The sequence below is a fragment of the Nerophis ophidion genome, linkage group LG29 (genome assembly GCF_033978795.1).
Source record: "Nerophis ophidion isolate RoL-2023_Sa linkage group LG29, RoL_Noph_v1.0, whole genome shotgun sequence".
Classification (NCBI taxonomy): Eukaryota; Metazoa; Chordata; class Actinopteri; order Syngnathiformes; family Syngnathidae; genus Nerophis; species Nerophis ophidion.
In genome coordinates this window covers 151,018-157,500 of record NC_084639.1, presented here as the reverse complement: position 1 = coordinate 157,500, position 6,483 = coordinate 151,018, and the positions used below count along the sequence as shown (strand labels likewise).

Here is a 6,483-nt window from a genome sequence, read left to right as displayed (position 1 = left end):
GTCTTAAAACTGCCATTCAGACAGTTTGTTATATCATTTACAATTGTTAGTTGTATTTTATACTACATATTTGTATATATACATATATATTCATATCTATGTATGTATACAGATATAAGTCAAAAGTGTAGGTACACATGTAAAGAAGATGATGTCATGGCTGTCTTGACTTTCCAATCATTCTTATGTGTTTGTGATGTAGTGATTGGAGCACATACTTACTTCTTGCTCACAAAAACATTCATGACGTTTGCTTCTTTGATGTGAAGTGAAGCTCGGTTGGTAGAGTGGCCGTGCCAGCAACTTGAGGGTTGCAGGTTCAATTCCCGCTTCTGCCAACCTAGTCACTGCCGTTGTGTCCTTGGGCAAGACACTTTACCCACCTGCTCCCAGTGCCACCCACACTGGTTTGAATGTAACTTAGATATTGGGTTTCACTATGTAAAGTGCTTTGAGTCACGAGAGAAAAAGCGCTATATAAATATAATTCACTTTATATAGCGCTTTTTCTCTCATGACTCAAAGCGCTTTACATAGTGAAACCCAATATCTAATGTTTCCATTTAAAGCAGTGTGGGTGGCACTGGGAGCAGTCTTGCCCAAGGACACAACGGCAGTGACTAGGATTTCTCACAAATTCAGTGCATGGAAATAATTAATAGCACATATTTAGTTGACTTACAAAAAAAAGTTTCTACTCGAGTTTTGTTTTACACTGATTTTGTTTGCACACTGAATTTGAACACACTTTTTTTAAGAACACATCTGTTGCTCACATGTTTGTTTAATGAAATTGTCAGCATCATTTGAAATATTGTTCACAAAATTCAAAGGCCAAAAATTCCGTTCCACGAATTCAGTATCAAAAAAGAGTCTGTGATGAAGACAAAGTGACCTCGGTAAGCACTCCCAGGTCCCTTGTGGTGTCACACATGCGAGCCTGCAGGCTCATCAAAATAGGAGTAGTTTGTAGTCAAAAGCAGTGAAGCTGTCACAGTTAATTAAGATAAAGACAAACGACATGAATAATGAGATCCAGTAGAAACAGAGCAGATCTTGTTCAATCCAGTTCAAACATCCTTAACAACATTTTTGAAAGCGTTTCCCAAGCTAAATATCAGCTTCCCTGCCATGTATCGTAAATGTCCTTCACTTTTTTTTATCTGCGCTCAAAGCTTTGTTTTTGCTGACCGCAACTTTCCACCCAAACTTCCTTCTGAGACCTAATCGAGGCTTCCTGTTGCACTTGGAATGCACGGATAGGTCGTGTCGCCTCGCGCTGATTAGGAGAGAAAATACGAGCTTTGTAGTGTCTGCCATCTGGTTGAAGACCACATCAGGCACTGCAACACTTCCTCCAGTTCCTCTCCTCCCTTTCTACCAACACATGATAGCGCTAATAACTTACAGTAAGCTAATCATAACTGTGATACATAACTTTTGCAAGAAATGAAGAAACAATAACATCTAAAGTACTTTAGTGCAGCTCACACACTTTTATAGCTTCTTTTATGCTGCTGATACTGATACCAATCATCCGTGAGTGAGACGATACCTGCTTTCGCATGATATAAATATATATCTATATATATATATATATATATATATACATACATATATATAGAGGGACAAAAAAGTATTTAGTCAGCCAGCGATTGTGCAAGTTCTCCCACTTCAAATGATGACAGAGGTCTGTCATTTTCATCCTAGGTACACTTCAACTGGGAGAGACAGAATGTGGAAAAATAATCCATGAATTCACATTGTAGGAATTTGAAAGTAAGATCTCTGGCTCTCACAGACCTGTAACTTCTTCTTTAAGAAGCTCTTCTGTCCTCCACTCGTTACCTGTATTAATGGCACCTGTTTGAACGCGTTATTTGTATAAAAGACACCTGTCCACAGCCTCAAACAGTCAGACTCCAAACTCCACTATGGCCAAGACCAAAGAGCTGTAAAAGGACACCAGGAAAATAATTGTAGACCTGCACCAGACTGGGAAGAGTGAATCTACATTAGGCAAGCAGATTGGTGTGAAAAAAATCAACTGTGGGAGCAAATATCAGAAAATGGAAGACATACAAGACCACTGATAATCTCCCTCGATCTGGGGCTCCACGCAAGATCTCATCCCGTGGGGTCAAAATGATCATGAGAACGGTGAGCAAAAATCCCAGAACCACACGGGGGGACCTGGTGAATGACCTGCAGAGAGCTGGGACCAAAGTAACAAAGGTTACCATCAGTAACACACTACGCCGACAGGGAATCAAATCCTGCAGTGCCGGACGTGTCCCCCTGCTTAAGCCAGTGCATGTCCAGGCCCGCCTGAAGTTTGCCAGAGAGCACATGGGAGAATGTCATGTGGTCAGATGAAACTAAAATAGAACTTATCTTAGTTATCTATTTTACAGAAAGGCCATAAAGATTTTTTTTAAACTTTATAGAGACGGATCAACCTAAATTTGATTGAGATATTTACTGTAATCGTTATATTAGAAAGTTGAGTTGAGTTTATACCAAAATGTTCTATTTTGGTTTCATCTGACCACGTGACATTCTCCCAATCCTCTGCTGTATCATCCATGTATCCATTTTGGTATAAACTCAACTCCTCGTGTTTGGAGGGAGAAGAATACTGAGTTGCATCCCAAGAACACCATACCTACTGTGACGCATGGGGGTGGAAACATCATGCTTTGGGGCTGTTTTTCTGCTAAGGGGACAGGACGATTGATCCGTGTTAAGGAAAGAATGAATGGGGCCATGTATCCTGAGATTTGGAGCCAAAACCTCCTTCCATCAGTGAGAGCTTTGAATGCTTGACCAAATACTTGTTTTCCACCATTATTTACAAATAAATTCTTTAAAATTCCTACAATGTGAATTCCTGGATTTTTTTTCCACATTCTGTCTCTCCCAGTTGAAGTGTACCTATGATGAAAATTACAGACCTCTGTCATCATTTGAAGTGGGAGAACTTGCACAATCGCTGGCTGACTAAATACTTTTTTGTCCCACTGTATATATATATATATATATATATATATATATATATATATATATATATATATATATATATATATATATATATATATATATATATATATATATATATATCATACATACATACATGCATACATATATATACACATTGTGTTATATATATGTATATATATGTATATATTTATATATATACACACGTGTATGTTTTTATGTGTGTGTATTTATACAGATTGTATTCATGTATTTATATATCTATTTTATGCTGCTGATACTGATCATCCTTGAGTGTTATACTTTTATTAAAAAAGATGTATGTTGATTTATTTATATAAATATATGCATATACATATATACATATATATATTTTGATACATATTTAAATATACATATTAACATATCTATATATTTTTGTTCATTATTTATACATTTATATATAGTAAATGTATAGTATAAACAATTAATATATATGTGTTTATTTGTATACATGTATGTAAATATACACATTTATATATAAATGTTTACATATATAATGAACAAAAATATAAAATATATACATTTATTTGAATATATTTAAATATGTATAATATATATATATGTATAAATATGTATACATACACATTTTATATATATATATATGTATATATAATATATATATGTGTGGGTGTGTATATATATATATTTGTATATGTAATATATATAATATAAATATATATGTATAAATATGCATACATACACATTGTATATATATGTGTGTGTATATGTATATATATGTATGTATATAAATGTATATATATATATATGTGTGTGTGTGTGTGTGTGTGTGTATATATATATATATATATATATATATATATATATATATAAGGTTATTTCACTTGACCTTTTTCCGTGTTGAAGCAGCAAAAAAGGACATTATGTTAAATGAAGAGTTTCTGTCTCTGATAGTGTATATAATCATAAAGCCAACATGAACTCCATGGTGTTCAGGGATGAATAGTCTCTCCTATTGCTATTGTATTATGTTTTCAGCTATAGTTACATGAATCATTAGTAATGTAGAAGCCTAGTTTTGAATGGCAGGGTCCCTGCTATCACATGTTGATACAAAAATAACATTTACTGAATAAAAATCAACTACGGGCTTCCCAAATGCTGTAATAAATTAAGGAGACACCTCAAAAGGGACAAGCTGTAGGAAATGGATGGATGGATGGATGGAGTTGAGCATGTTGTAGGTCAGCATGTGTCCCCACTTTTAACTCTTTTTTTTCCAAACGCTTATTGCAAACGTTTGTTTACAGTAAGTCATTAATTTGACTTTGTAAGTCATTATTTTACTATCTCAGGTAACTGCGACTGTTTTGGTTTTACTTTACGGAATAAATATGGAGATGTATATTGTATGTTGCCATTCAGCAAATGGAGTGGAAAACACAAGCAAAAGTTGTAAGCTTCTTCATGCGACGAAGCCGGCCTACTTCACCACAGTCTGTAGTCTATTGGCCCCCAGGCTGTGGTGGCAGCGACCAGGTGAAGAGGTGAGGGTGGCATGCTGAGTGACACCCATCCTTACACCCACTTCCCCGGTCTCCACCCCCTGGAGAGTCACCACCTTAAGTAACACATTTTCTGGGGGAAACACTGAAGATTATATAGTAGTGTGAGAAGGAGACACAGGGACTACATTCATGTTCTGAGGTTCCACATTCCTGAGGGTAGTTGATGAGAATGAAATAAATACAAATACATGAAGGAATTGTGACAACTTTGAGGAGCAGAGAAAAGTATTTTCAAGATCAAACTTCTCTAGTAATATTTCTATGACTTGTGACACAGATTGTGTTCTTCACAGGTGTGTTCCACGCAGGTGTGTTTCATCAGGGTCGGACAGGTGGCTCGCAGCTGATGGGAACTTGACTCTGCTGATCCACGTCAAGGTAAGCCCTCACTTCACTTCCCAGCCATGGCAAGTGGATATGCTAGACAGGTGCTTTCGGAACATGGTAGACAGGTGGTTTCAGGACATGGTAGCCAGGTGGTTTCAGGACATGGTAGACAGGTGGTTTCAGGACATGGTAGATAGGTGGTTTCAGGACATGGTAGACAGGGCAACAACTGGGGTCATGTGGAGTTCATGGCGCCTCAAGTTTCTATTGTTGTTGTTGACATCTCCCTGAATGCAGCATCTGACTCCTTCTTTTTAAAATGTTGCAACACAAAGACGGGGACTTGTCTGCTGTCCCGCACCATCACACTCACTACCACATGCACTAGTCTACTGGTGTGTTGTGTTACACCATCACACTCACTACCACATGCACTAGTCTACTGGTGTGTTGTGTTACACCATCACACTCACTACCACATGCACTAGTCTACTGGTGTGTTGTGTTACACCATCACACTCACTACCACATGCACTAGTCTACTGGTGTGTTGTGTTACACCATCACACTCACTACCACATGCACTAGTCTACTGGTGTGTTGTGTTACACCATCACACTCACTACCACATGCACTAGTCTACTGGTGTGTTGTGTTACACCATCACACTCACTACCACATGCACTCATCTACTGGTGTGTTGTGTTACACCATCACACTCACTACCACATGCACTAGTCTACTGGTGTGTTGTGTTACACCATCACACTCACTACCACATGCACTCATCTACTGGTGTGTTGTGTTACACCATCACACTCACTACCACATGCACTAGTCTACTGGTGTGTTGTGTTACACCATCACACTCACTACCACATGCACTAGTCTACTGGTGTGTTGTGTTACACCATCACACTCACTACCACATGCACTAGTCTACTGGTGTGTTGTGTTACACCATCACACTCACTACCACATGGACTAGTCTACTGGTGTGTTGTGTTACACCATCACACTCACTACCACATGCACTAGTCTACTGGTGTGTTGTGTTACACCATCACACTCACTACCACATGCACTAGTCTACTGGTGTGTTGTGTTACACCATCACACTCACTACCACATGCACTAGTCTACTGGTGTGTTGTGTTACACCATCACACTCACTACCACATGGACTAGTCTACTGGTGTGTTGTGTTACACCATCACACTCACTACCACATGCACTAGTCTACTGGTGTGTTGTGTTACACCATCACACTCACTACCACATGCACTAGTCTACTGGTGTGTTGTGTTACACCATCACACTCACTACCACATGCACTAGTCTACTGGTGTGTTGTGTTACACCATCACACTCACTACCACATGCACTAGTCTACTGGTGTGTTGTGTTACACCATCACACTCACTACCACATGCACTAGTCTACTGGTGTGTTGTGTTACACCATCACACTCACTACCACATGCACTAGTCTACTGGTGTGTTGTGTTACACCATCACACTCACTACCACATGCACTAGTCTACTGGTGTGTTGTGTTACACCATCACACTCACTACCACATGCACTAGTCT

General features: G+C 38.4%; 1 long non-coding RNA gene across 1 annotated transcript in view; it reads left to right on the top strand.

Annotated features, from left to right (window-relative positions):
- Window positions 1–4,944, top strand: part of LOC133545897 (uncharacterized) — a 78,482-nt gene extending 73,538 nt beyond the window's left edge. The window contains exon 3 of the long non-coding RNA XR_009804939.1: window positions 4,859–4,944. This is a non-coding gene — a long non-coding RNA (uncharacterized LOC133545897). The remainder of the gene's footprint in view (window positions 1–4,858) is intronic.
- The last annotated feature ends 1,539 nt before the right edge of the window (window positions 4,945–6,483 follow it).